At 49.1% G+C, this 8625-nt stretch overlaps 1 non-coding gene across 1 annotated transcript; it reads left to right on the forward strand.

Annotated features, from left to right (window-relative positions):
• Positions 1-5956: 5956 nt before the first annotated feature.
• Positions 5957-6028, forward strand: Trnac-gca (transfer RNA cysteine (anticodon GCA)). The gene has a single exon. It is a non-coding gene; the product is annotated as a tRNA-Cys (tRNA).
• Positions 6029-8625: the final 2597 nt, after the last annotated feature.

The following is an 8625-nucleotide window of genomic DNA, read 5'->3' on the forward strand; positions in this document are numbered from 1 at the left end:
CTTGGAAGATAAGTTCCTAGCAACCCTGAACCAGTGACCCCCTCCCAAAAATGTGCAAACATTCCTATTTTCTTCTTATGATGTGACTAACTGCTTTTGTGGCTTCTGTAACTTGCTTACACAGGCACCCAAGGATTGTTTGGGGGCCTTTGGGTAGGGTAGCTGCTGATGGCCGAGAGTGAATGGGCAGAGTGAACTCTCCAGAGGCTGGCAGGAACAGGCCAGCACACAGTCCTCCTCTGTGTCCAGCATCCCTGTGGACATTCCTGAGGGTTTGCCGAGCACTGCAGATGCTGACAAGGACTGCTCAGAGTTTTGTCAGGGTTTTGGATTGTCCCTTGTTATTTTAGAAATCTTTGCCGAACCTCAGTGACGTGTTGGTCTCTGTGCTCAGAACTAGGGCAACACCAGTCCCTGAGGCCTGGTGGTCCTCACAGGAAGGTGGGGAGGGATGGAAGAGATATACAAGGCCCTGCTCTGACCTGGTCTGCTGGGGCATTCTGTAAAAAACTATGAGCCACCCTAGGATTAGTCACCATGTGTCCGCAGGATGTCACTGTGCCTGTAAATTGTGGATATGAATCCCTTCTCTTTTCTCTTGGTGTTCAGGATCAAACCCTGGGTCTCACACATGTAAGGCAGGTTGCCCACCACTGAGCCAGACCACCAGCACCAATAAGCTTTTTTTTCAGTACTGAAGATCAATCCTATCCTAGGGCCTTAGGTATATTTGGCAAGCACTACTACTGAGCTTCATTCCTGGCTGCTGAATCCCATTTACCTGTATGATAACTCATAAGCAACTGGGTTTGGAAACTATGTTAGTCTTGTCTTTTAAACATAAGTGTTTTGGCTGTTGCGATGGCTCAGCGAGTAAAGGCGATTGCCAACCTACCACACAAGCCTGGTAACTCGAGTTGGATCCCTGGAATCCGCATAGAGGTGGATGGTGAAAACCGACCCCAGAGTTGTTCTCTGACCTTGGCACATGTGTCGTAGCATGCAACGTCCCCCATCATGCTCACACATGCACATGTGTTCTAATAATGTGTGTATGTGTAGCCAGGAGCAGTGGCACACGACTGTGATCCCAGAGCCTGGGGAGGCAGAGGCATGCAGATCTTTGTGAGTTTGAGGCCAGCCTGGTCTAGGTGAGTTCCAGGACATCTCTGACTTTGCAGAGAGACATTGTCTAAATAAAAAGAAAGAAAGAAAAGGAAAGAAGAGAAAAGAAAAGAAAAAAAAAGAAAGAAAAGGAAAAAAGTATATCAAGAGATCCCTTCTAGCTCTGATCCTTTCTCCCTCTCCGCAAGCAACCACTCTTGCCAGGTTCTTACACAGCTTTCAAGATTTTCCCACACATGCATAAGTCACTCTCTGCCCCCGACCTTCCGTCAACAGCACACCATGAGGGACTCACTGTCCAGAGCTTTCTTCTTTTATCCTGTCAAGCTTTGCATTGCAGTGCGATGCTTTTGTTTTTTGCTGAGGATCAAACCCAGCAACTGGGATGCCAGGCGAGCACTCCGTCACTGAGCTCTGCCCTCAGCACCAGAAGGACCAGACTTAACTTCATAAACCTTCTCATCTGAATGCAATGTTAGGATTTTGGAACAAAACCTGCCTCTGGGTTGCCTAGCAACTTATGATGTCATCATGTGTCGCTGGCCAGGTGGCCACACCTGGAAGACGAGGTTAACCTTTCCCCTTAAAGGGACAACCTGACACGTGGTCTCTCTCTTGCTCTTGCTCTCTCTCTCGGTCCTCTCTTCTCTTGCTCTCTTGGGGCGCCCCATCATGTCCTGCTCTCTCCCTCTCTTCATAGCCACCTAATAAACCTCTTCCATAGAAAATCCGTTGTCAGCCTCATTTTTTATTAATTGGTTCTAACACGCAACCCTCAACTCTGTCCTCAGAGTGGGAAAGCAACCACAGATATAAAGAAAGAGGCACTGGCTGTGTTCCAGCAAACCCTTCCAGGGACTTTGAATTTTGAATTTTTTATTATTTGATGTGACATGGAGAGTTTTTTTTTTTTTGGGGGGGGGTGTTGTTTGGTTGGTTTGGGTTGGGTTGGGTTTTGGTTTTTTCGAAAGAGGGTTTCACTGTGTACCTCTGAACATCCTGGAAGTTACATATAGACCTGGCAGGCCTCTCACAGAGCTCTATCTCTGCATCCTGAGTGCTAGGATTCAAGGTGAGTACCACTACGCCCGCCTGACATGGAGCGTTTTTATAACCTGAAATTTAATGTTATGGAGCACGCATCTCTGTTATTTAAACATTCTCTGTAAGGGCTGGAGAGATGTCTTAGAGGTTAAGAACATTGTCTGTTCCCAAGAGCTTAATTCCCAGCACTCAACGTGGTGGCTATCAACCGTCTGAAACTCCATTTCCAGAAGGGATACACTGCCCTCTTCTGGCCTGTACAGGCACTGCATGCGTGGAGTAAAGACATGCATGTGGGGAGAATAATCCGTGTTAAAAAAAAAAAAAAAAAAATTTTCTAAAAACCGAGGTGGCGCACACCTTTAATCCCAGCACTCAGCAGGCAGAAGCAGGCGGATCTGTGAGTTCCAGACCAGCCTGGTCTACAGAATGAGTTCCAGAACAGCCAGGGCTACACAGAGAAAGGCTGTTTGGGGAGAAATCTCCCTGGGGATGGTAGCGAAGGCTGGTGAGCCAGCAACTTGAGAGACAAGTAAGGCCACATTCCAGGTCACCAGCACCTTCCACCACCACCACAGAGCCCTGCCTCTCTCTCCTGCACGTGGGCTGACAGGGAAAGGGCCTGAGGGCACCTCCTCTACCCTCCTGCCTTCAGACCCGAGGCCCAGGTTTTGCAGTGTGTGCGAGCCCTCGGGCCTGCCAGGGCATCGCATAGCGTCAAACGCTGTTGATGTCCTTCGTTTCCCTCCAGTCTGAGCTGGATTCTTTCTGTAGTGTGTTGCACTCGTTTTTAACCTCTAGTTTATTTGGGGGCTCCTTAAGGCTTCTCCCTTCCAACCTCCCAACCCTAGGTGTGAGAGAGAGACGCAGTGAGCAGTCTCCTCCAGGACCCTGGCCAGGAAGCCGTCTCCTGTGTCTCTCCAAACTGACACATCAACCGTCCCTGGTCTCTCCAAACTGCCACTCGCCACATGCCTCCCCTTCTCTTTCTGGGCTCTCGATTTATATCCTCGGAGTCCTAGACCACGCCCCTCTCCGAGCAACATGAAGCAGGCTGTTACCAGCTGGCAAAGGCCAGGCCCTGCAGAAGACAATTGTCAGCTGTGGACAAACTATAGCGCAGCTAAAATCCCACACTTGGGATTAAAACAAAAACATATGTACATAACATAACTGAGTTTTTAAAGAAACCCAAACTCCCCTTACAGTGATGCCTCTTACTCGGCCTTCCTCTGATTTTGGAGTGAGGCTCCAGGGAAAACTATTTTCTAACCAGACAGGGTGCACCCAGAGCACTGCACATCTGCCAACCTGGCACCAAGTCTCCTAAGGTTGCCGGAGCAAAAAGTACCACAAACTAGGTGGCCTCAGGACAGTAAAACTTTGACCTCCCTTTTCCTTTTTTTCAAAGATTCACTTAGTTACTAAGTATACAGGGTGCTGCCTGGCAGAAGAGGGCACCAGCTCTTGTTAGAGAAGGTTAATGAGACTTGAATTCAGAACCTCTGTAAGAACAGCCAGCATTCTTAACCTGTGAGCCATCTCTCCAGCCCTCAGCTCCCATTCCTTGAGCACAGAAGTGTGACATCCAGCTGGAGGCTGGGCTCAGTTCCTTTGCTCACTCGGTCTTCCTCATTCCTTGGAATGTCGTGCTGTAGAGACTGAGGGATCCACCTCCACTATTGTCATGTGGTATGCTCTCTATGACTGTGTTTATATCTCTCCTCCCCAGCAAGGACACTAGTTGGCCTAGTTGCTTCATCCTGACTTCATCGAGTGCAGTTACACAGCACTATCTCCAAACAAGAGCACAGTCAGAGACCAGAGATTGGAATTCCAGCATGTTTGGTGGTTTTTGGAGACAGTCACACGTGGACTGGAGGGCCTTGACCTCTCAGTCCTCCTCAGCGCTGGGATCACAGGCATGCCCCCCCCCACACCTGGCCTCAACAAATCTCTTCAGGCAACACAACTCACAATGCGATGGGGATCTTGCCCCGAGGTGAACACAGGTGCAGACGCTGCCTGATTGCCACAGGCACTCTCCCTAGAGGGCTGTGGTGTGACTAAATCACAAGGACACTCAGGTGGGGGTAGGACATCTGGACTCCAGGCCCAGCTTCTGAGCTCGTAGTTCAGGAGCGCAAATCACTGGCAGGTCTGGTGGCCCTCTTTCTCCTCAGAGCCCCAGTGAGGACTAAGGTATCTATTATTCCGTCTGGGGGAAGATGTACCAAAACACCACGTTACCTGGACATCTCCTTTCTAGGCCCCTCTCCTACTGCTCAGAAGCCCACAGCCATCCCAAGCCTTTGAAATGCTGCACTGCTTTCCGTTGCTCTTTGCTTTGCCCCAAACCTCTCCCACCTCCTGTCTATCAAGAAAGCCTTTTGAAGTGTGAGCGCACAGCCTGCTTTCCAGTCGTGCTCTCTGCTAAAGGGCACTCTCTCTTCTCTGTTCCTCAGCGCAGATAGCTCACAACTACTTTTGCTGCTGCTGCTGCTGCTGCATGTCAGGCCTTTCCCCTTTGGCTGTTGGCTTCTGATACCGGGAACTGTGTGGAGGTTAGAGTCAGGCACACAGTAGGCATCACGGAGTGTTTGCTGGATAAATGGCTGAAGACTATCAAGGAATGTAGCAGTAGGCTTTGGGTGGCTTTTTGAAATAGAACAGACGATTTCTTTTTAGTCTCAAATGAGAAGGTTCTAGAGTTTTAGGGGTGGCCTACTCTAGCCTTCTCTTGGTTACCCCTGACTTCTTTTGGAGAATAACTGTCCCTCTCCACTCCATGAACTCATATTATGAATGGGACTGTGTCCTGATTGGTTTCTGTCAATTTGAAAATATGTTTAGGAAGAAGAAATCTCAGTTGAGGAAGTGCCTCCATCAGATTGGCCTGTAGGCAAGTCAGTGGGGCATTTTCTTGATTAATCACTGATGTGGGTGGCTCTATACCTGGGCAGGTGGTCCTGGGCTGCAAAACAAAGTCAACTGAGCAAGGCAGGAGGAGCAAGGGTAAACGTCATTGCTTCTCTCTGTGCTAGGCCCTGCTTCATGTTTCTGTCCCCTACCCTGCTTGAGTTTTTGCCCTGACTTTCCTCAAATGATGGACTCTGATTGGGACACATAAGTCAAATACATCCTTTCTTCCCCAAGCTGCTTTTGGTGATGGTGTTTTGTTGCTGTAATCGAAACCTAAGGCCCTCCATACCACCCTTGTGTCCTATGTTTGGCAGCATGGATAGAAGCAGAAACCACAGCAAGTCAAGTCAGGCACAAGCCTCAGCCTTCCTCTCTCCGGAGACCTAAATGTGAGGGTGTGAGCCTAAAGATGCTGGAAGTTATCTCCACCACATGGAGAAACGCTGTGAGACATAAAAGCTGACTTAAAAGGGAACCAAAGCTGGGATCCGTGGCATAAGCCTACAACCCCAGCACTGAGGCAGCAGGAGGAAAGCAGTTCAGTCCAGCCTGTGCTGTTTAGTGAGAACCTGTCCCCAAAACACCACTTTACCTGGACATCTCCTTTCTAGGCTCCTCTCCTACTGTTCAGAAGCCCACAGCCCCGTCCCCTCCCCCCAACAAAAAAATAAAAATAAGAAACCAAAGCTGGAGAGACAGAGTTCTAACAGCATTTGGATTCCTGATATGTACTTTCCACTGTTGTGGGCCAGTAAATTCCTTTCATTTTGTAGCCATTGAAATTTAATGGCTATCATTTGTGGCTAGGGCGACCATAACAAGAAACTGAAAGTAAATGGGATTAGTAAGACACCTGCTACCAGCAGGGGGTATAGCTCAGTGGTAGAGCATTTGACTGCAGATCAAGAGGTCCCTGGTTCAAGTCCAGGTGCCCCCTTACCCTCCTGTTGGTATGGGTTGACCTTTTGTGTATCTAATATTATTGGGAAGTGATGATAGTGAGAAAACAAGGGGGAGATTTCTTAAGAGCTGAAGAAACAGAATCAGTAGGTGAAACAGAAACAGTAGGTGAGCACCAGAGGGAGTGATCAATCAGGCTGGAACCAGGAAAACAACGACCCCCCCCCCCCCAGCTGATTCAGCCATGTTTGCTTGGAAGACTCCACAGGAGGAATTCTTAGAGCAGCTACCCTGTGATGACCTGGGCTGGGCAGGACCTGGCTTGGAGACGCTTTGCCTCCCTGTGCAGGGCTTAGTCTGTGCAATGCTCTTGCAAGCTTTTTTCTTTCCTCACACTGCTGACAAAAGCATCTTGTGGATCTGCACAGCAAGTTCAAGACCCCTTGGCCTTGAGGGTGGGAAGAGAGCACAGCTGAGGTGCAGGACAGGAATCCAGCTCAGGTTTACTGGGCCGGCAGGGGTTTAGTCACCATAGCTGGAACAGAGAAGCAACATGGCTGACGGGGTGTTGATTCACACATAAAAAAGAAGGCACAGAGGGCGGGGCTTTGAATGAGAAGGACCCATAGGCTCAAACATTTGAAGCTTGGGAACCGTTGGCAGAATTATTTGGGAAGGATTAGGAGGTGTGCCTGGCTTTGTTGGAGGAGGCGTGTCACTGTGGGCAGGCTTTAAGGTTTCAAAAGCTCACACCAGGCCCAGTCCCTGTTCCTGCCTTTAACGTCTGAATAACATGTAGGCTCTTGGTGTGTCTTTAATCCCAGCAGGGGCAGAGGTGGGCAAATTTCTGCCTAGACTACAGAGGGGATTCTAGGACAGCCAGAGCTACAAGGTGAAACCCTGGCTCTCTCTCTCTCTCTCTCTCTCTCTCTCTCTCTCTCTCTCTCTAAGTGCCTAGCTCTTAGCTACTGTTGCAGCATCATGCCCGCTTGCCTGCTGCCGTGTTCCTCATGATGACGATGACGGTCAGGAACTCACCCTCCGACAACCTAAGCAAACCAGCAAGCAGCACTCCTTGATGGCCTCTGCATCAGCTCTTGCTTCTGGAGTTCCTTCCTGTTCTTCGAGGCGTGAGGGGAGCGGACCTTGCCCTCCTCTCTTGCCTGTGATTGCAGTGTTCCAGCACAGCAGCAGAAACTAAGATGGGTGGTGCACACCTTTGTCTCCAGCACTCAGGAGCAGAGGCAGGTAGGTCTCTGAGGGTTCAAGTCCAGCCTGATCTCCATGGGGAGTTCTAGGCCAGCCAGGACTACACAGTGAGACCCTGTCTCAAAACAAAACTAAACAACAAAAAGGAGGAGATTCAGACACATGCCATTGCAAGGGCATTATGCTAAGAAAAAAAAAAAAAAAAAGCCAGTCACATAATGACTAACGTAAATGCTAGGAAGACGGCCCAGTTAGTCCAGTGCTGTAAGCGCTGGGACCTGAGTTCAGACCTCTACACCCACATTAAGGGAAAAAAGTTCACTAATGAGGCAGAGGCAGGTAGAGTTTTGTGAGTTCAAGGCCAGCCTGGTCTACAGAGCAAGTTCCGGCACAGTCAAGGCTACATAAGCAGAGAAACCCTGCTTTGAGCAACCAAAACCAAAACCAAAAACCCCACACAAACAAAACAAAATGAAAAGCTGGGCTTGGACCAATGAGACGGCTGCTAAGGTCTTTGCTGATGATGAGCTGAGTTGAATCCCTGGAGCCCAGGTGGTGGAAGGAACAAACTGACTCCCATTAAGTTGTCCTCTGGTCTCCACACGTATGCTGTGGCTGGTGCAGGCCCGTGCGCTCTCGTGCACGTGTGTACACACACACACACACACACACACACACACACACAGTAAATGAAAACACAGGTGTACAGTGCACAGACAAATTGTATGGCTCTATATGAAGTACTTAAAGTCACTGAAATCATGAGGAGACAAAGCAGAACAGTGACTCTGAGGAGCAGGGAAGGGGGAGAATGGTGAGGAACTGGTTAATAATCTCTCAGTTTTCCAGGATGGATTCTGAAAGGAGACATACGCGATGTGCCAATCGCTACGGAACGGTCTCCATTTTCCAAAACTGTTCATTATCTTCACTTAAGTGTGTGCTCTAGCTCACACTGGAGATTTTTATTTTAAAATGTATTTTTATTTTGTGTGTATGAGTATTGTATGTTTGTGTATCGAGTGTGTACCTGGTGCCCAGAGAGTCAGAAAGGGTGTTGGAGTCCCTGGGATTAGAGTTGTTATTGTTTGCTATTAATGTTTGTAAGTCATCGAGTGGGTGAAGAGCAGCAAGGACTCTTTTTTTCTTCCTTCCTTCCTTCCTTCCTTCCTTCCTTCCTTCCTTCCTTCCTTCCTTCCTTCCTTCCTTCCCTCCTCCTTCCTTCCTTCCTTCCTTCCTTCCTTCCTTCCTTCCTTCCTTCTTTTGTGACAGGGTTTCTCTGTGTAGCCCTGGCTGTCCTGGACTCACTCTGTAGACCGGGCTGGCCTTGAATTCACAGAGCTCTGCCTTCCTCTACCTCCCCAAGTACTGGGATTCCAGGCTGCTGCAGCAAGTACTCGTAACCATGTCTCCCCAGCTCCAACA

The sequence above is a fragment of the Psammomys obesus genome, unplaced genomic scaffold (genome assembly GCF_907164565.1).
Source record: "Psammomys obesus unplaced genomic scaffold, mPsaObe1.curated_primary_1811, whole genome shotgun sequence".
In the NCBI taxonomy this organism is placed as follows: domain Eukaryota; kingdom Metazoa; phylum Chordata; class Mammalia; order Rodentia; family Muridae; genus Psammomys; species Psammomys obesus.